This window comes from Procambarus clarkii, chromosome 22 (assembly GCF_040958095.1).
Source record: "Procambarus clarkii isolate CNS0578487 chromosome 22, FALCON_Pclarkii_2.0, whole genome shotgun sequence".
NCBI lineage: Eukaryota > Metazoa > Arthropoda > Malacostraca > Decapoda > Cambaridae > Procambarus > Procambarus clarkii.
The window spans coordinates 47,953,459-47,975,845 of record NC_091171.1 but is presented as its reverse complement, the minus strand read 5'-3'; the positions used below and the strand labels follow the sequence as shown (position 1 = coordinate 47,975,845).

General features: G+C 45.3%; 1 protein-coding gene and 1 non-coding gene across 4 annotated transcripts in view; both read left to right on the top strand.

Moving 5' to 3' along the window:
* The window catches only part of LOC123759324 (uncharacterized), a 60,258-nt gene that overhangs the window by 31,846 nt on the left and 6,025 nt on the right, over positions 1-22,387 (top strand). The window lies entirely within an intron of this gene.
* TRNAF-GAA (transfer RNA phenylalanine (anticodon GAA)) lies at positions 19,765-19,837 on the top strand. Its single transcript has one exon. It is a non-coding gene; the product is annotated as a tRNA-Phe (tRNA).

The following is a 22,387-nucleotide window of genomic DNA, read 5'->3' as shown; positions in this document are numbered from 1 at the left end:
GTCTCAACTCTGGGAATAATGTGGTTACATAGATCTATATTTTTATCTTGATTGAATTTGTATTCTATAATGATAGGGCCTCTATGCTGGTGCCACATATTCCAGAATGGCTCTGATATACACCTAATGCTCCCGTGTGTGTGTGTGTGTGTGTGAAGGCGGTCCACATGTTGGCCAGCCTCGCGCATGCAGTACAAGTTATCCGTTTGTGTGATTGATAAAGATTAAGCCACCCAAGAGGTGGCACGGGCATGAATAGCCCGTTTGTGTGCGTCAGAAGAGGAATTTAATGGCATGTTAATGTCCAGATCGGGTGTTCGCTTGTCCAACTTTAGGAGAGGTGCTCTTCCCATCCTGTACCGTCTGTATGCTCTCCGGGAACCCGTCCTGGTAACATTGCATTTGGGCTTACTTCAAGTAAACTCTAGCAGCCTCCTCTTACACCATTCTGTCAGTTTGTGAAGGCTCTCCTATGGTTTCTTGCGGTCTTCGTGCGTTTGTTAATCATCACACATTGATAGGAAAGATTCTATACCTTCTGAGAAATCCTTGACATTAATTAAGATTATGATGGTAATACTCCTGTGGGACCTCGCTGTCCTCACCGCCACTCTTGCTTGCTTGCAACTGGTGTACAGGTTCCTGAGCCTACTGGGTCCATCATATCTACATTTGAAGCTGTGTATGGAGTCAGCCTCCAGCACATCACTGCCTAATGCATTCCATTTGTTAACTATTCTGACACTGAAAACGTTCTTTCTAATGTGTGTGTGGCTCATGTGGGTACTAAGCTTCCACCTCAAACACTCAGTTTGTGTGTGTGTGTGTGAGAGGAGAGGGGAGGCGTGTGTGTGTGTATTGTGATCTGGACAGCCCCTTCGCTCATAATGTAAAGAGTTGGCTGATTTTCTTTTCTTCCCCTTTTTTAATAATGGTTGTTGTTGTTGTGGAGTGTAATGAAGGTATTTCTTCCCTGCCACATGTGGTCAGGTTTAAACTTGCACTCTGTGGTCACTCTCGGAGCTCTGGAGAGTGAGAGCTTCACCAGTTGGACTGACAATGCCTGTGAGAGCTACCCAGGGTCGGGATTGGGGGAATAAAAGAACTCCCAGAACCTCATCCAGGTACAATCCAGGTACAGCTTAAGTATGTCTACCATTAAGTATTTCTTTTGAGTCACTGGTTTAATAAGGTCATATTAATGACCCTTCATATTAATGGTGGGTTTAATATGAAGGTCAGTGAAATGTATGGTGTGTTGTGGTGATGTATGGTGTGAGAGTATGGCGGTGGATAGTTCAGTCATAGCCGTCAGTGAAGCCTAACTGGCCTAGACCGGTGTAGCAGACTATAAGAGTAGCGGTCTGCTGGCATCAAATCATACTTACGTCTGCTTTCCCGACCGTCGTAGGCAGAGCCACTGCTAGAAATGCCATTAATAACGTGTATATATATTTTGGATGAGGGATGATGGCGGGTCTCGGGCGAGACTAATCGTCACCCCGGGTGTTTTGTGGAGAATTTCACGCAGGGTCCCGGCATCAGCCTCCATCCCTCGCTGATTTATTTAGGCATTTACCCAATCTTTGTAACCAAAAAACACGTTGGGCATGTGGCGTTTATTTGCCCATATTGTTAGTGTGGTTGACAGCGGGGGGGGGGGGGTGACTTGGGCAGGAAGTGGGCGGTGGGTGGCCGGATGGCCTCGTGCCTCACAGTGGGGGTAACTGCGACTCCTGTATATACCAGGAGGTAATTTAGTCTCATTGGTTGAAGTGTGGTTAATGGTGCATATACAAGTTTGGTAGAGTGGTGGAGGAGCGGAGACGTGACTGGACTAGAAGAATGGCAGGATCAGGTCCTCCGTAATCAGCCGGTGTGGAGGCCATTCTGGCATGTGAATTGTGTTGTCCCTTTATGTGTGGCTGTGGGTCGTGGCAGTCATTGTGGCGGGCCCTCACTTGTTGGGTAATCCTGGGGGGGGGGCCCTGCCTCCCTGGCCAGGGCTTTGTTGCTGCCCCCCGGGGGTCCTCGGCCCCCCTCCCATTGCCACCACGCTCCCCCCCCTCCCCTTTTCAACCACCAAATACTACACTCGCCGTTCAACCGCACACTTTGCGTTCACTTCCCTCCACTGCAAGAGTTACAGGATCAGCTGGGTTGTGATGGCTATGTAAGTTTGCGGATGGAGAGCACGGACAGCCTCGCTGATCAGGCAAGAGCCAGGGAACCCAGGCTGGGCTGCCAGAGTAAAAAAAAAATATATATCCAGATCGACCAGAGGTAAACTCACTTCAATTCTACCGCACTTATCTTTTCACTCCACACTTTACATTCACTTGTCCAGCCTTCATTATTTCACTCATAACACTGTTTACTCTCAACCGAGATCCTGGCATCCCCCCCCCCATGTCCAATCCCCCCCCCATGTCTACCCCCCACCCCCCCCCCCTACACACGGCTCAATCCATTTAGTCCTTCACCACCACAAAAAATATATATAAACATAAAAAATTGTCTGATAGATATCTCCACCGACGGGTCCTGAAGGGCTGGAGATGAAAGGGCGGTGGTTTGATCCACACAACTCTTGTGGGATTGTAAAGTGAGAGGAGATAGATGTGTACTCTAGCATTATGAGCACACAATACATGCGAGGAGATGCCGGTGATGGAGGACAACCTCACCAGACGTCTCCTCCTCCCGGAGACCAAGACTCCGAGGGCAGAGAGAGAGAGAGAGAGGGAGGGACAGAGTGGGGGAGGGGCTTCTGTCTTTGGAGCAGGCTGCTGGTGTTTCACACTTATTACTTCAACTTTATTACTTAAGAGAAATGCAACTTTAACAATAATTTTAAACTATATATATAGGTCCGACAGCTTGGGTTATTTATCATTACAAATTGGTAAGGTTGTCATCTTATTCCAAACCTAAGACAAGGTATAGAGCGCAGACGCATCCAGGAGATTAGATGTAAGGATTTTATGAAGTATTAGTGTGTGGTGTTGATCACACCAGCAACACTTGTCATACCAAGAGCAGCACCTCATCAACTGTAGTGTCGCCAAACTCATCACCCAAGATAAAGCCTCATCAAACAGTGCACAGAATCTGCAGCTGCCGGATGCTACACCAGCACCAGTAAATAGGTACCTGGGAGTTGAGAGAGCTGCTACGGGCTGCTTCCTGGGGATGTGTAACAAAGAGGAGGCCTGGTCGATGACCGGGCCTCGGGGACGCTAAGCCCCGAAATCATCTCAAGATAACCATCATGCTCCTTCCCCCCCTTCCCCTTTCTCTATCTCGTCTTTTCCTGTCACACGACACTCAGCCTGGACAGTGGACAGTCGGTGTACAGGTTCAACAGTGGACGGTCAGCACACTTGTGTCTGTGAGCACAATGTGAACACTGGGGGGGGGGGGTTGATGGTAGAAGTGGCTCTGTGCTTCACGCTCGAGGCGGCCACATTCTTCGCCCCTTCTACAGTTTAAAGAGCAAAGTGTTCATTCGTGATGGACCCGAAGGGTTCATTTTTTTTTTAGCAAGTCCGTGGGGATGTGAACTGTGGGGTGGGGAATTCTCACCCCCATCAGTTCCCTGCCCACCTGTCAATCTATTTCCCTCTCACTTGCCCTTTCAATCATTCCTCGCATAATTCCTTGTTCTCTCAGTATCTTGCATACCTCCCTTTCCTCACCTGTTTGCCTCTCTCCCCCCCCCCTCACTCCCCTCTTCTTCCATATCAGGTTTCTGGTCCCTCCCCAAGCCTGCTACCAGGACCTCCCCTCCTACCTGCACATTCCACACTCTTACGTGCTATTAATGTGACGGTCTCTACCCATGCATTGTGGGGCTGCAGGAGTTTTGACCAGCGCCCCTCGCCGTGCCCAGGGCAGGGGCAAGGGGGTATGGTAGGCTGGTGGTGGTGGGGGGGATGGTATCTCTGTTGGGGACGGGCGGGGGGGGAGTGGTCACACTGGTGCATGGTCTTGTCCTCAACAGAACCAGAAATGTTCTATTCATCCCGTCTCTACTGTTGCGTGACGCAAATGTTATCATGTTCCTCCTTCGTGACACATCTGTTCTCCCAGAGTGTATCACCAGGCCTCTTTACCTCATGCTGATTTAATTATTTACTTATTTATTTTTTTAAGGGGGGGGGGCTTGGATGCTATTCTTATCGAGGCTAATTTCACAACTGTTTGGTTTACTCTAGTTAAATAGTCACTACTCAGCCCGTCCTCCTCAGGTTTCCCAACGTCAGGAAAACGGTCAAATTAAAGTGAGTTCCTAACCTACCAGAGAACCCAAAACAGAAAACGGGACAGTACGTCACTTTCGCCAGTCGGTCCCATTTTCTAGTACGACAATTTTTGGCCTTGTGTAACGCATACGTGCGAAAAGCGACGTTCTTTGTAAGAGGAGAGATTGCATTACTTCCAGAAGAGTTAAACGTCTTCAGGGATTCTCTGTTTTGGAAAGTAAAAAAAAATAATTATCAGTGGTCGTGAATCTGAATAGACATATTACTTTGATTTTATATTGTTCTTTTATCAAGAACTTTTGCGTGCCCCACTACACACAGAAATCACCATTGCGCGATGCATCAAATGGAACAAATCGATTAAGGCAGCGTCTGGGGGTGCTCTCGGACGCAGGTTCGAATCCTCGTCACGGCCCTTGTGGATTTGTTCAACTTTTGCGTGTCTTGCATTGGGTATTTTAACACGCGTATGTGTGTGTACTCGCCTAGTTGTGCTTGTGGGGGTTAAGCTTTGGCTCTTGGTCCCGCTTCTCAACTGTCAATCGACTGGTGTACAGATTCTGGAGCCTATTGGGCTCCATCACATCTACATTGGAAACTGTCTATGGAGTCAGCCTCCACCACATCACTGTTTAATACATTGGCGCTAGGATAAAGGAAGGATGAGGATGAAAGGTGAAGTATTATTTCGTTGAGAGAACTGGGTAATCTTGTCGTGTTTTAATTTGTCAGCAGAGGTGGGGGGGGGTGTAGGTGTGTGGTAGTTCTGTCTCCGTCTCGTAGATGGTAAGATGCACCTTAGTGTAAGTTGACTGTTGGTGGCTGGAAGTGTTTGCTGGGGTATAGCTTTGACTGTGTTTAATCTCTTATATCGTATATCTCCATTCTCCGTGCTGGTGGTCAAGATCTCTCTGGAGTGATGGTCAAGTGTTGCGAAGAAATGTGATCTCTGAAACTGACTCAGCCTCAGGAGATGTTCAAGAGAGCTTCAGTGAGAGCGTTCTTTACCGACACATGAAGCCCAATAAAATATTTGTAAAATTAACTCTGAATTAATTTTTCATCTTGCTCCCCAAGAGAAAACTATAAAGAAATAACAAAAGATTCGTGCTAGAAAGTCTTCTCTGAATACCTTTTATTCTCTTCTCCGAGGCTACGGGTCTGTGGGAAGAGATTGTTACTGATTGATAAAGATTAAGCCACCCAAGAGGTGGCACGGGCATGAATAGCCCGTAAGTGTTACTGAACGAAGAATCAGTTGAATATTACAGTTTGTGTCCACTAGCAGAGTCAGCAGGCTGGGTGTGTCGCGGCGCTTGTTCAGGTAAATCTCTGGAGGATTACAAGGATTGGTCGTGACGGGTCCTGGATTACCCAAGCCAGTCAGAATATAGGATTCTGGTCCCCCGAGATAGGATTTAAGGCGGGAAATAACGGATTTACTTACACGTTCATCGGCGGATTTAGGCGAAGGTGGATTATTTAATCTAAATTTAACAGAAGTGGGAGAATATATCTGACTATGGCAGTTATATTTGATGAGAAACTTTGAGGTTCTTAATACGTGCAGACGAGGCGTCACAATAACGGGGCTGAAGATGTGATATAAAAAACACATAAAAAATGAAGAAACGACGACGTTTCGGTCCGTCCTTGACAGCCATTATTAAGTCTTAATGTCTCTCAATATTATAAAATATAAAATAAATCTGACCTCCCAATATTGTGAATGAGATGTTCCCTTATGTCTCCTTACTTAAGAATGAACTTTGGAGGTTTGAAACTTTGTATAAATTATAATAAGTATAATTGATTCTACATGAAGTTCTTGTTCTTTTAAACAACCTTAACAAATGACACTTGGGGAAATCTTCTAATTAAACCAAGATCCGACCTCAGAAGTTTAGTGCAATAACTATTCACTCGTGTTTATCGTATCTATATTAAAACTGTGTGTGTGTGTGTGTGTGTGTGTGTGTGTGTGTGTGTGTGTGTGTGGCGGTCTTCATGTTAGTGAAGCGTGGTGGACACCCTTAATAACTGTGTGTGTGTGTGGCGGTCTTCATGTTAGTGAAGCGTGGTGGACACCCTTAATAACTGTGTGTGTGTGTGGCGGTCTTCATGTTAGTGAAGCGTGGTGGACACCCTTAATAACTGTGTGTGTGTGTGTGTGTGTGTGTGTGTGTGTGGCGGTCTTCATGTTAGTGAAGCGTGGTGGACACCCTTAATAACTGTGTGTGTGTGTGTGTGTGTGTGTGTGTGTGTGTGGCGGTCTTCATGTTAGTGAAGCGTGGTGGACACCCTTAATAACTGTGTGTGTGTGTGTGTGTGTGTGTGTGTGTGTGGCGGTCTTCATGTTAGTGAAGCGTGGTGGACACCCTTAATAACTGTGTGTGTGTGTGTGTGTGTGTGTGTGTGTGTGTGTGTGGCGGTCTTCATGTTAGTGAAGCGTGGTGGACACCCTTAATAACTGTGTGTGTGTGTCACGTTGTTCAGGGGCCTCGTAGCCTGGTGGATAGCGCGCAGGATTCGTAATTCTGTGGCGCGGGTTCGATTCCCGCACGAGGCAGAAACAAATGGGCAAAGTTTCTTTCACCCTGAATGCCCCTGTTACCTAGCAGTAAATAGGTACCTGGGAGTTAGTCAGCTGTTACGGGCTGCTTCCTGGTGTGTGTGTGTGTGTGTGTGTGTGTGTGTGGTGTGGGGAAAAAAAAAAAGTAGTTAGTAAACAGTTGATTGATAGTTGAGAGGCGGGCCGAAAGAGCAAAGCTCAACCCCCGTAAAAACACAACTAGTAAACACACTACCCGCCGGGAGGGTAGTCCAAGATGGAGGCGTGATGTTTGTTTACATTTCTGATGCAGAGACAAATGTCCGAGTATCTCCCCCCCCCCCCACTTCTCCTCCCCGGAGTCCTTTAAATTGAAGATGGAATCAACCTGTAGGTGCGAATAGTCTCATAGTGAACACCGTGAACAATTATGGTAAGATTATATTCAACATGTCAACCTCTACTGTGAAACCTAGCAGAATATGAGAGGAAATGTCGCTCAGGTCTGAATAGTTCCTGGTGTATTGTTGTTTTTAGATTTAGTTACTCAGAACGAAATGTCCATGTAGCACGGGCTATGGTGAGCCCGTATCCAGGTGTGAATGTTGCCTATTGTAATACCCTTCACAGTTGACCGACTCCCCCACCTCACCCACTCACTCGCTTTAAGAAACGAGCGAGGGAGATTTTAAACAGATTTTTTAAATCTGTTTAAAAAAAAAAATCGAACCTACCTTTGCACCACCTCGTAGCTGTTAATAGTAAAGATAAGTTCAAAGACCCATCAGAGTGACGAAGGCGGGTAAACCATAAGGAACGATAAGTATTTAGGCAGTTGTTCCCCAGGTAATATATGACATTGCATCACAACCAGTTGTTATAACTCGCATGTTCATCAAGAAGCCTCCTCAAGGTGAACCTCTAAGACGGGAGGGAGGTTCAGCTGTAAGGATGGGTGAGGTCTGGCGGTAGGGGGCAGCAGCTGCCTGGCCGCTCACCCACCTGGAAATCGCCGTTGATGTCCATTATCGCAAGTACATATTCGCCTTTGTCCCGCCACCTTCGGATTCACGGATTAGCTCGGTTTCCCTTGTTGGGCGTCGCTAAGTTATTTATGACAGGTCGTGTTTAGGGAAACTGGAGTACTGCACCATCCTGTCCGTAGGTTGTCCTGTCTCGTGTGATCAATCTCTCTTGTTGTGAGTTACGTCAGCCACTTAGGGCTGAGTACACGTGTGTGTGTGTGGATTGATTACACGTCCAAACTCGGCGCAATCTTCTTGAGGTTATCTTGAGATGATTTCGGGGCTTAGCGTCCTTTTTGTTACACCCCCCCCCCCCCCCCCCACCCAAGGAAGTAGCCCGTATCAGCTCTCTCTATTTACTGCTAGGTAAACAGGGTGCATCAGGGTGAAAGAAACTTGCCCATTTGTTTCCGCCTCCGCCGGAGGATTGAACTCGGAACCTTAGGACAACGAATCCCGAGCGCTGGCCACTCAGCTGTCAGGTCCCCCCCCAGCAAGTAGTGAACAACGTGTGTTTACGTTTTCTTTAATGCTGCAATCGGTTGAAGACATTTCTTTCGTAGACGTCTTGGAGCGTTGTTATATTCTTACTTCTTTAGTGAACTCCCCCCCCCCCCCCGCGGTGTCCAGAATGTTCTTACTTAAAAGGCCGTGTTGCCCGGGGGGGGGGGGGCGGTTAATGTGGCTCCTGTCAACACCTTCCCTCTCCACGCCATCCCTCTCCACGTATATTCCAACTCTGCTTGAAGCATTTGTGTGGATGTGCATTATGGTGGGCCGCCACACAGTTGCTGTTGTGTATGGTGTGTGGGGGTGGGGAGAGTGGTGAGGTGGGTGAAGGTGGAGAGAGACGGGTGTGAGGGAGGGATGGAGGAAAGAGGGAGAGAGGGGGGAGTGTGAGGGAGGGATGGAGGAAAGAGGGAGAGAGGGGGGAGTGTGAGGGAGGGATGGACGAAAGAGGGAGAGAGGGGGGAGTGTGAGGGAGGGATGGAGGAAAGAGGGGTAGAGGGGGGGGTGTAAGGGAGGGGGGAAGATGGAGAGGTTACGAGTGGGAAATGAGGGTGGGGGAGGGTATGAGGACCAGCTGAGTGGAATGAAGACAGAGACAAGTCCCATGTAGAAGTCAGTCGTCTTGCCACAGTAATATTGTGTGTTGCTCAAATACTCACGCGGCTCACAGCAAGAACAAAATTTTTGAGATATATACAAGAGTTGTTACATTCTTGTACAGCCACTAGTACGCGTAGCGTTTCGGGCAAGTCCTTAATCCTATGGTCCCTGGAATACGATCCCCTGCCGCGAAGAATCGTTTTTTCATCCAAGTACACATTTTACTGTTGCGTTAAACACAGGCTACAGTTAAGGAATTGCGCCCAGTAAATCCTCCCCGGCCAGGATACGAACCCATGACATAGCGCTCGCGGAACGCCAGGCGAGTGTCTTACCACTACACCACGGAGACTTCATGATTAAAAATATTACAATTACATTGTGTAAAGAACATCAACACGATTTCATAAGAGATTATCCGATAATATTTAAAGGTGGAAATAATCCAATAAACTCAAAATGGTGAGGAAAAAAAATGTAAGAGGATAGCCATCCCTGGATACATTTTTTGTAATGCATTGTGAGGTAGGGTAACTGTAGAGGCCCGAGGGAGGGTCAGGAAGCCGAGGTGTGGTGAGAGGGTAAGGAAGTGCGATCTGCCGCCCGGTTATAAAGGCCGTGAATCTCCCCACAAAGGCTCAGGTTACAGATCGATCACCCACTGAGGCTGATACGTGGCCAGATGAAAAGGATTGGAAACGCCTTGTCACAGTTCCAGCACTCGAGGCTGGTCACAATAAGTGTCCTTTTCCTGCCAAGTTCGTAGAAATTCTCTGGAAGTTTTAAATTATCTTCTTGTGCTTCCTCAGTTACTGCATATTCAAAGACTGGTCTAACGTATGTTGTGACTGTTGTTTTGAAAGACTCCAGCTAAATGTTCCGAATGTCATCGTTGTGTTTACAAGTTCAGCATATGGTGGTAATGTGTTGTTTACACATGTGTGGTGTTAAGGTGTTGTGGTGGCCACACCTTGGTCATCTCTCTTGGTCCAGTCTGGCAACTGTCTTCCTCTTGGGCTGTACTCTCCTGTGTGCTCACCTAATTGTGCTTGCGTTGGTAGAACTTCAGCTGTTTGGTCCCGCCTTTGTCTTCACTCGACTGGTGTATATTATCATGACCATATTAGCATAGGCACTAACATACCTACACAGGGGGGCCTGGCAGCTGAGTGGACAGCGCTTGGGATTCGTAGTCCTATGGCCCGGGTATCGATCCCCGGCGATGGTGGAAACACATGGGCAAAGTTTCTTTCAACCTGATGTACCTGTTCATCTAGCAGTAAATACGTACCTGGGAGTTACAATGGGTATAAATTGGATAAGTCTAGATTTGGGAAAGACCTGGGTAAACACTGGTTCGGTAACAGGGTTGTTGATTTGTGGAACCAATTACCGCATAACATAATAAACGTAGGATTCCTTGATTGTTTCAAGCGTAGGTTAGACATGTATATGAGTGAGTTTGGTTGGGTATAAATAGGTGTCACATATGGGCCAATAGGCCTTCTGCAGTTGACTTGATTCTTATGTTCTTACCTTAACAACATGGTAGGCCTGGTCGAGGACCGGGCCGCGGGGACGTTGAGCCTCGAAATCATTGCAAGGCAAGGTATGCCCGTGCCCCCACTTGTACACTCCAATCATGTCACCCTAACTCTTCACCTTTCTACAGAATGCTTTTTCAATGTCTTTCATAGGCTTTTTTACATTAGTTATTTCTAATTTGCACGATTAATATTGTCATCCTTCACTGAACGTATTCTAGATAATGTGTGTGTGCATTATTAACTATGACACCAGAACTGATCTGAACACTTTAACCTGGACCTGACAATATAAACAATGACTCTCCAAGCACTGGGTGTTTGCAGAAACTTACTACAGTGCTCTAGTGCTTGAATGGCGGTGAAGTTTAAGTGTTTAATACACTTAAATATAATTTGGGTCTTTCCTTCATTCACGGTTTTATTGCTAACGCTTCTAAAAATAAATCCCATTATTCTATTGGCTTTATTTCGAACAATGATTTGCATTGATATTTTTGGCGTTAAATTCCTACTAATCATGACCCTCCTCCAGCTCTTTCGCAGTCACACTTGGCAATTCCACTACCGCCCAGCTGCTATCTTGTTACTATCGGAGGATTTCAGTTTCAATTTGGCATCTTATGTCTGCCCTTATGTTCCAAATACCAAGGTTCAGGACTTTGCACTTGCTCGAGTTAAACTCTAGTATCCCGCTTGCTGGAAGGTTTGTCAATTTGTCCGAGTCATCTTCTAGTTTTGGTTTATTTTCTACTATTTACCATTCTCATAAATTGTGTTTACCGAGTGTGTGTGTGGAGGAGGGGGGGGGGGGGAGATCGGGATCAAGCTCTAGAGCCCCGCCCCTTTGTTATTGTATCTGGTATCTGCTTGATGGGGTTCTGGAAGTTCCTCTGCTCCCCAAGCCTGGCCCGAAGTCAGGCTTGACTTGTGAGAGTTTGGTCCATCAGGCTGTTGCTTGGAGAGGCCCGCAGGCCCACATATCCACCACGGCCCGGTTGGTCCGGCACTTCTTGACTAACAGACGTTGTCACAGCTCGAATAAGAAAGACAGGGACACATACTCGAACATTATATCTTGGATTGTAGCAAAATTGAGCCATTTAGAGATAAATTTAAGCTCACGTTGTATGATATGGCAACCTATCTTATTACTAAGGATAAAATACCTGAAATCCTTGTACTGTATCCATATTTCGCTTCCAGTACATAAACGACATATGAGATGAAGAAACATGTAGTGTATTGTGAAGACAAATACTAAACAGCAGCTCTCCTATGACTAATATCTCCACTGCTCAACAATTGTGTATTAGCGATAAGACCTACCATTAATGTATAATGACTTACTGTAAATATATAGCTCTTGAAATAGAACATTCTCCGTAACTATCCGACATTGTAATTATAAGGTGTGAAGGATAGATGAAATTGTTTATAATAATCTCCGTTGAGGTCTGATAAAGACCTCAACCCTCTGTGCCCTCTGTAATGCTTTTTGCGCTACCGCTCACAGGATGAGTATTGGGTGCACTAAACCAAGAACTGATCAAAAATCAGTTTTTGGAGTAATCTAGTTTTCTCTTGAAGATGTCCACAGTGCACAGATGTGCATAGAAACTTGCTACACTGAAGCTATGAACGGTGGTTGCATCCACTACCTGTAGTTGAGACATGGTAGGACACGTCCTTACCACACAGGGACACGGCAGGCACCGGCCAGCACGTGTCCAACGAACTCAGCGGTTATCGCTAAGGTAATCTCCCTCCCCAGTGACCATGGCCTTCAGTACTACATCGTTGTCTACCTGTGTTTTCCTCATGCTAGGCGCGCGCAGCGTGTGGAGGGCAGTGTAGTGCACACCATGGCCGTCCCCAGAGATGGGTATCTGGTGATGGGCTGGCCAGGAACCCATGAATGGTGCACGTCGGCGCTGGCTAAGCTGGCTATCTCGTGATCTTTTCCCAGGAGAAGTGTAGCAGGGTCGGTAGAGGCTACAGCGCCTTACTGGCAGGTTTATGGTGGTGTAGCCTGGCTCATGATGGATATTTTCACGTAGCCTCAACTAGCACGTATCAACAGTTTTGTAGCTCCGTTCGAAAGACTTTGCAATTAGTTTTGTCCTGTCGTTCGCTGTATCAACCTGTCCTCCCTACCTGGTTAACTGTCAGGTTGACGGCTCACCCTGCCTACCCCTCTCCTTTTTTTTAACCGTTTTCTCTTGCCGCTCCACGATAAAAAAAATATATAAATATATATATATTTTTTTTAGTGATGGGGGAGTGAGAGGATGATAGGGCCTATTGTGCCGTCAGCTAGCGGCATTTTCCCACGTATTCATAGAGAGGAGCACTTGTCTTTCCTCAGATGAGTTAAGCATACTGTGCGAGCGTTTTCTCTGACGAATCTCTTTGTTATTGACGGGTAACTCGCTCAGTTTGTCAGGTGAAGCACCAAGATCGCCGTTGAGCGCAATATAACATGTATATAGTGCAACTTCCCCCAGCGGCCATTTACAGTGCCCTCCCTGCACCTGTCCATCCCTTCGCTGACAGGTTCCCAGGCTACTCTTATTTTTTTTATCAGTTTCCTCTCACGAGGAATTCTTCCCAGCGGTCTGTTGGGTACCGCCCTCATTCTAAAGATTTATTCCTGTGCGTCAGTTACGGCGAAGCTAAATAGAATCCAACGCTACGTAGCAAGCCAATATACTCAAGACCTGAAGCCCAGTAAAGGCGGCCCTGAACCTTTATAGCGGGATTCCCAGCACCGTTATATGTGGTGGGGGCGCGTGTAGTGGCGGTGAGGCGTCCCGTATTCACCTGTCGCTCATATTTATCTGATATTGCGCCTGTTCTTTTGGCGGGGGATTTGGTGTAGTGTTTGGCCGCGCTGGTTCCGGGGAGTCGGGGGTGTGGAGCTGCCCTATCTGATTTGAATGGCGACCCATCTCTATTATTCCAGATTTCTTTTATTGTGTGTTACTGCGGCTAGCACCGCCTGGATCCTGTGTGACAGGATGGTTTACGAACATAAACCATACTGTCTGTCCGTTATCTCAGTACTCTCCAGGTGTTCTATCCATTTGGTTACAAAAAAAAAATCCAGTGTTTTGACTACCACGCTTGTTAATGATACGGGTGTTAATGATATAATTTAGAGGATCTTCTAGGTTTCAAGTGAACGTGTCAGTTCTATAGTACAGACGCCAGAACTGAACTGCATACTAACAAGTGCAAGATAAGGCTGAAGAATAAGATGTTGCAAACTTTTTCTGTAAATTAATCCTAATTGACAGATGGTGTATTCCAGATTTGAGTTTTGAGAGCCGCCAGATACGTCTATATCCCGGGCATATTCTGGCCACTATCACATTGCCGAGTTCTTGCTCTATTAGTTCCATATATAAATGACATCGCTGAGGGCATTATAATCGCCTAGTTGTGCTTGCGGGGTTTGGGCTCTGGCTCTTTGGTCCCGCCTCTCAGCTGTCAATCAACTGGTGTACAGATTCCTGAGCCTACTGGTTATCTTGAGATGATTTCGGGGCTTTTTAGTGTCCCCGCGGCCCGGTCCTCGACCAGGCCTCCACCCCCAGGAAGCAGCCCGTGACAGCTGACTAACACCCAGGTACCTTTTTTACTGCTAGGTAACAGGGGCATAGGGTGAAATAAACTTTGCCCATTGTTTCTCGCCGGCGCCTGGGATCGAACCCACGACCACAGGATCACAAGTCCAGAGTGCTGTCCGCTCGGCCGACCGGCTCCACTGGGCTACTGGGGCCGGATTCAGGAAGGTACTTACGAAGGTTTTTCCTCTTAGCTAAGAACGAATTCCTTCTTAGCGCCTTCGTGGCGGCTAGGTCCGTATTCAAAGAGCTACCCTAAGTGGAAAAACCTTCGTAAGTTCATTCCGGGATTTAAGTGTGGTTTCGACCACTCGTAGCTTTACGTAAACTGGATATAAGTCATTTTTTCTCTACTACATAACACTGGGATCGATTTATGATATTGGAACATGACCAAAATATTATAGCTGGTGAATCTAGTGAAGAGGAATCCTTCGTGTTAGTTATATATGCATTCTCTGCTTGAAACTTGAAGTAAATATGTGTTTGATGATAGTAGAATTAGTTTTATAATAGCAAGATATTATACCAGTAGTTATTAAGTAAATAAACACTGGTGAACATGAAATATGAGAGAAGGTGATGAGCCCTGCCTGATGGGATCATTTACTATCACCAAATGCCCCTGTTCACCTAGTAGTAAGGGTGTACCTTAGCTATACATACCCATTTCTAATTTATTTAGTTTGGTTTTATTTTGAAATTAAATCTGGGTGAGACATAAAATAAAAATATGCTGCACAAATGATGTTAGGTAAGGAGAAGGGTAAAAATGTCACAAACTTTATTCATTGAATACTTAAAGCTATTATTATGACTATATACTGTAGATTATTAAAAAAGAGAGAGGGAAGTAGGGGTCCAAAACCTCTTCCTGTTATACAATTTGGGTGTGGAACAAGTAATTATCAAAAGAAGGCACCATGCCGGGAAGGCTATGTAGCAGTAAGGCAGTGAGGCGAGGCAGCTACTTATTTGAGAAATGCTTATTTTATTTACCTTATAAGCTGAGGCAACTTATTTTATTTGAGGAATACTCAACTGATTCCTCTACATTTAGCATGGAACAAATTTGTGTCCAAGACCTCTTCCTGTTACTCAATTTGGCTGTGCGTAACCAAACTAGAAGTGCTCTACAAATCAAGGGACCCAGAATGTGGAATGACCTCCCGAATCATGTCAAAGGCTGTACCTCTCTCAACCAGTTTAAGAGTTAAACCAAGTACTGCCTAATTAACTCCATGTAACCTAACTTACCTCCTAAATGTCAACCCATGTCTTGCTATTTTTTAAACAACGCTGTTCACCAACATGTGCAATTGCTGAGTTATGCTATGCTAACCCCCATTTTTGTATTTTTTATTCCTTCTTTCAACACAATTTATACCTAATCCCGATTACTAAGTTTTAGTCTGTGTTTTTTCCCCCACACCTTGCCCGAAATGCTATGAGTATTAGTGGCTTTAGGTATTGTATGTACTAGCTCTGTCTATAAATCCAACATTATGTTTGTAAATCAACTGTATGTACTTTTCCTGAATAAAATGTATTTATTATTTATTTTTAATCAGTAAGTATTAAAAGAAGGCACCAAGCTGGGAAGGCTATGTAGCACCATTGTGAGTAACAATAAACCAAATTTTTTTTAACAAATAATGCACCTGTATGGTAAAACAAATCCTGTCAGCTGTAAAAATATTGATGCAGTTATTTAAATGAAAAATATAATGAAAGAAATATTACTGGTTTATTTTTATCCTATCTTTTTGTACTGTACAGTATATCCAAGGAAGTGAAAAATTGAGACATAATGCACAATTTAATGAATGATTAGCATGGATTAGCAGTTCAAAAGAAATATGACTTGTATTACATATCAACATGAGATCTTAATGATCCATGGTCAACATGATTTAATAAGGATAATACAGTACTGTATTTTGTAATAATACAAACTATAATTTAAAATCTTTATTACTGATTTTTTTTTTATTAAGAAGATTAGGTATACACAGCAATGTGCTGCTACCCTATTCTATATGGAATATTACACAGTGTAGATAAAAAACTAGCTATAAGTTTATCTAATACTCCCATCTCACAGGATGGTTAGACATACTGTACATGGAATCAATTTAGAAAATACCAGCCTCAATACAAAAAACAAATCAACTCTGACTAAACAACTCTAAGCAATTTTCACAAAAGGTAAGCACTGAATCATGGAAACATTATATTATAATTACTCTTACCAGTTTCTACAAAACTCTCAAACAATGTATTTTTAAACATGTTTAGGTATACACAGCAATGTGCTGCTTTCCTATTCTGTATAAAGGACCACACAGTGTAGATCAAAAACCAGCTAAAAGTTCAACCAACATCCTCACCTCACAGGATGGCCAGTCATACATGGAATTAGGAGAGAACAAAATACTTAATGCTGATCTATTAGCCTCCACTGGCAAAATCTGGGTGCAGCACAAGAATATCTTCCAATATTCCTGAGTGTATGAAGTAATTACAGAGCTCAAAATACCTCATACCATTTGGTATGAAGTCACTGATAACAGGACAATCACAGATATAGTGTTGGAGAGTACGTTCTCTCAAGTAGGACTGAAAACAGATGTTTTTTTTTCCACCAAGAGGGCTATAAACCCATGGAACCGCCTACCCGCTGAAGCCGTAAATGCCAAATTCCAGCTAAAAAATATCATTAAGACAATTGGCGGGCCCTTTAACAAGCCGCCGGCTTTCTGTCTTCTTCGAGGCCACTAAATAGTTAGTGGCCCTTGGGTAAATTCAGTAAATATATACAATAATTGTCAGCGCATCTTCCGAGCAACAAGGACAGCTACACAGTATCTCTTAGAATTACGTAGGTAAACAACAAATGTAACATATTTGTTTACTACAATGTCGGTGCTGGCTGTAGAAGTTGAAAAAAACATTGTTTTACTTCGAAATATACTAATTTTATAAGAAAATTCGACGTAAATAGGCGGCAGTAGAGCTCCGATAAGCCAGCGCTAAATCTTCAATATGAAGAATGTTGCTGCTCTCTGATTGGCCAAACGAAACACAGTAGTGACCTCTATCGGCACGCAGGTGAACCAACAATTTTCTTCCTAAGTATACCTTATTGAATCGCACCTAAGCATCTTCTTAGGGCGCACTTAGGAACCTTCGTAGCAAACCCACTTACGAAGAAATACACAGAGCTTCCTGAATCTAGGTCCTGGGCTCTATCATATCTACAATTGAAACTGTGTATGGAGTCAGCCTCCACCACATCACTGCCTAGTACATTCCATCTGTTAACTACTCTGACACTGAAAAAGTTCTTCCTAACATCCCTGTGGCTCATTTGGGTACTCAGTTTCCACCTGTGTCGCCTTGTTCGCGTACCACCCATGTTAAACAGTATCTTTACCTACCCTGTCAATTCCTCTGAAAATTTTGTAGGGAGTGATCATGTCTCTTAATTTTTCTATCTTCCAGTGTCGTGAGGTTCAGTTCCAGTAATCTTTCTATATAGCTCATTCCTTTCAGCTTGATGACTAGCCTTGCGGCATACCTGTGAACCTTTGCTAACTTCGTTTTGTGTTTGACTAGATGTGGACTCCACGCTGGAGCTGCATATTCCAGTGTTGTTCAGACATATGAGGTATACAAGGTTCTGAATGATTCCTTACACAAGTTTCTGATGGCAGTTCTTATGTTCGCCAGCCTTGCATACGTCACTGATGTTATCCTTTTTGATGTGGGCTTCAGGGGACAGGTCTGGTGTGATATCAATCCCCAGATCTTTCTCTTGTCTTCACTCCTGAAGGATATCATCTCCCAGCTGGTACCTTGTGTTTGACCTCTTGCACCCAACGCCCATCTTCATCACTTTGCACTTGCTTGAGTTAAACTCTAGTAGCCATTTGCTGGACCAGTCCTTCAGTCTGTCCAGGTCATCATGTAGCCTCTTGCTGTCCTCCTCTGTTTTAATCCTTCTCGTAATTTTAGCGTCATCAGCAAACATCGAGAGCGATGAGTCTGTATTTTCTGAAAGATCATTCACGTATATCAGAAACGGGATAGGTCTGAGTGAGTACAGAACCCTGTGGGACTCCGCTGGTGACATCACGCCAGTCTGAGGTCTCACCCCTCACAGTAACTGTCTGCTTCCTGTTATTTTTGCTTCCTCCCTTGTCCATTGGAGCACCCTAACATTTACTCCAGCTTGTTTCTCCTATTTATGCAACAGTCTCTTATGAGATACTATGTCAAAAACTTTCTGACAGTCCAGAAAATACAGTCTGCCCATCCTTCTCTTTCTTGTTTAATGTTTGTTACTTGGTCATAGAATTCTATTATACCTGTGAGACAAGACTTTCCTTCACTGAACCCCATGCTGGTGAAGTGTTAGTCCCTTCTCTCCAGATGTGGTGCCAGGCAGCCTCTCACAGTGCGCGTCGTTGTCGCCTGGTGTTTGACCAGGAATGGGGGACAGGAGGTGGGATCCTCACAGGGTGCAAAGTACCATTAAGATGAGGTAATGGGGGAAGAAGGAAAATAGGGGTTGAGGTGTGGGTTGGGGGGGGGGGGAGTCGAAAGTGGGGAACAATGAGGCAGTGTCATACAGACATGAGCATGCGTGGTGCCCCATGGCGGTTATTGGCTGTGTGGGGGAGGATGAACAGGTGGGGTAGGTGGTAGCTCTCGTGTGTGTGTGTGTGTGTGTGTGTGTGTAGGAATAGTGGGGGGGGGAGCAGTGTGCTCACCTAATTGTGCTTGCGGGGGCTCTAGTGTATCAATGATATGGAGGTGAAGTAGGGGGTGGATGTGGTCCTGTCCCGGTGTTGGTGGTGTTAGTGGCCCGTGGGACGCCAACATTGGGTTGCACGATGTTTATATTTACTGAAGTTAAGTTTACTAAGAAATATTAATGTGTGTTACCCCTCAGCAAGTGTGGCGGCTGCAGTGTCTGTTCCATGGTGCTTGTGCATGGGTCAGGTCGTATGAGACGTGTTATTGTTTTAGATCCATTAACTCGGAACAAAAAGTTGCAAGTAGCACGGGCTATGGTGAGCCCGTGGTGGACTTACCTGGCACAGGAGTGGGTGCTGTAACCCCCTGAGTATGAGGCATAGGACGGCGGTTGTATTCTTGTAGAGATCCCCCCCCCCCACACACACACACACACTAAACAAGAGCCAGAGTTTAACCCCCCGCAAGCACAAATAGGTACACACACTCAAAAAGTTATATCGACTACCTTATAACGCAATTAGAGTAAGAGCCTGGTAGTAGTAGTGTCAGGGTGAGAACTGGGGTGACATGAGGTGACGGAGGCGGCGCTACACAGGGGCAGGCGTGACGGTCACCCTCACAGTTTGTTGACAAGTTATATATTGACTGGTGTAGGACAGTGTTTCCCAGGCAATATGAGGGCTGAGGGGTTCCTGGGAACCTCATTCACTGACAAGTGGGACGAATGAAGGCCTGTCCGTTATGCATTCCCCCTCCCCCACACTCCTCTCATCTTTCTCTCCTTCTTACATATGTATATGTATTAAGTTCACATATTTGGAGATGCAATGCATTGCGGAATCACAGCGTAGTTCGTACCGTGTTTATGCAGTATGTGCCTAGATAGCTCAGTTGGGAGAGCGTTAGACTGAAGATCTAAAGGTCCCCGGTTCGATCCCGGGTCTGGGCAAAGTTTTGCTGCGCCACACGCCACGTAGGAGGGAAATACTGAACCTCGAGGCCGCTTGATGACGTAAACAAAGTGGCTTGAGACTAACTCATCACGATCTCGAAGCGTCTGTTGTTAATCGTAATATTGCCTTGATTTGTATATCTTAAACGCCGCTTTGAACAGTCATAACAACAATGCTAATTTGTATGTTAATGACCATTACAGTCTGGGCTCCCTGGGAATGACAGGACAAGCCACCATGTGTGAAAGCAATTTATATCTTTATCCTACACACCGCCCCCCCCCCCTTCCAGTGGGGCAGCGGTGGATAGGTTACAATCACTTAGTTACTACCTACAGTTAGCAAACTGGGGATATTTAGCCAAGACTTCTGGTAACAGATCATTTTGAATGAAATATTTACACATCTCTGGAACCTTTGTTATAGAACTGTCTCTGAATTCACGTATCTTTTCGCACTCCATCACATAGTGACGGAGGGTGTGCGAATAATTTTGTTGACACAGTTTACATTTGGTCAGGTCTACATCGGCAGACATTTAAAATTACCAGATACTGTTCTTGTAACAGTCTACATTCATTATAGTAATAGTCTACATCACTAATAGTGACCGGTTACATCATAAATGAGACGATCAGTATCAGCCCTTACTCTTCCATCTCATGTTAAAGTTATTATGAAATTCTTTAGAGAAAGCTTGATGAACACATTAAGCAAATGACGATGTTTCGGTCCGTCCTGGACCATTCTCAAGTCGATTGTGGGAATGGTCCATTCTCACAATCGACTTGAGAATAGTCTAGGACGGACCGAAACGTCGTCGTCCCTTCACCTTCTAGTGTGTGGTCTGGTCAACATACTTCAGCCACGTTATTGTGACTCAGCGCCTGCACATTAATTAAGCAAATTTAAAAATGCATCTTGTCGAGAAAAATCGGTTTGTAATTGTTCAGTATATTGTATGGTTAGAGTCCGGGGTGATGGGGGGGGGGGGGGCGCCTCCTAGGGTGTGTGGTTGGAGGGTTGAGGGCGCCATGACGTGTCCCCTCGGCCACTGTCCCGCCGGTCAGGGACCCGTCACGCCTTCTGGTTGTAATTTACACTGGGTGGTCCCCTACAATAACACTGACTGGGATCTTCTTCTCATCTATCCTGAGCTTCCCCCCTCCCCTCCTTCCCCCTCCTTCCCCCTCCTTCCCCCTCCTTCCCCCTCCTTCCCCCTCCCCCCCTCCTTCCCCCTCCCCTCCGAATGTCTATATTATACTTTTCCCGAGATGTAATAATAATAATTATTATTATGTATAAGCTGCTGAAATGTGCGACAGATGTGCCCGCGACGCAGAGTTTGAGGCTACATGATGTGCAAAATGATATGCAACCTCCCTTCTTAAGGAACGGTTATTGCCAGCCACTCAAGTCACTCTTGGGGAGGAGGGGAGGAGGGGGGGGGTGAGGAAGACCGTTACAGTGCCACACCACTACAGTGAGTCATGGGCAGGGAGGTGGGGGGGGGGGTGCTCAAGCAGTGCCACGTATGTTAGTAGCGGGGGGGGGGGGGGGAGGGGTAGGGTATGACCTTGTGTGGTGACCTTAATGGTTGTAACAATGGTTGAAACACTAGTGATGGTACCTTACCTTACCTTGAGGTACTTCCGGGGCTTCGCGGCCCGGTCGTCGACCAGGCCTCCCTCCTCCATATGATATAATCAATATGAATATTATATACCGTAGTTTATTGGGCAGCGTCACCCACCCTGAGTCAACCTACCCGAGCTGGTAGGAACCTTACTTGTAGTAGTAATCAAATGTTAATATTTTCTCAGGTTATATAATAGTTTCTTGGGTTCAGTTCCTGGGCTCTCCGCCGTCTAATAAGATTAATTTTGTTTTTGTAGTATCTACAACTTTAAAATTTATTTATGGAGTAAACTTGACTGTTTATCATTCTGGCTCCTCACATGCTGACTAGCTTTTATAGTGAAGAATGTTTTCCAGCGTCCATATGGTAGTTCCTTTGTGTATCCAGCCTCCCTCCACATGTTCATTATATTGTAAAGGAATGGTTGGGGAGTAGCTTTATATCATCCTATAGAGGATATAACCCAAGAGGTGCAGGCTTACTTTCTATTAAATAAACACGAGTCAGTACTAAAGTGCCAAGGAAGTTTCGAAGTTACGGTTCTCACACGGTGCAGGCCAAGGCTCACAGGGCGTGAATGACGCCCCCTTCCCTCATACATTTATCTTTCAGAATGTTCGGTAATACGTTTATTGTTTGTGATGTGTGTGTATGTATGTATTAACACGATGTACTGAACGGGGTGAGAATAGCTTAAGCTACCTCATCCCTTTGTGTGTATTTTACCTCAATAAACTTATTTAAATTTCCCTCATACATCACTACCAGTTTCTACTTCCCACTTATACTAAACATTTTGTTTTGCCCACATTGTCACTGTGACAGGACGAACAACCAGGTGGGGGTTATCTTCCTAGTGGCGACGCCAAACGAAGTGAACGTCAGATTTCCGCCACGCGTCATTATA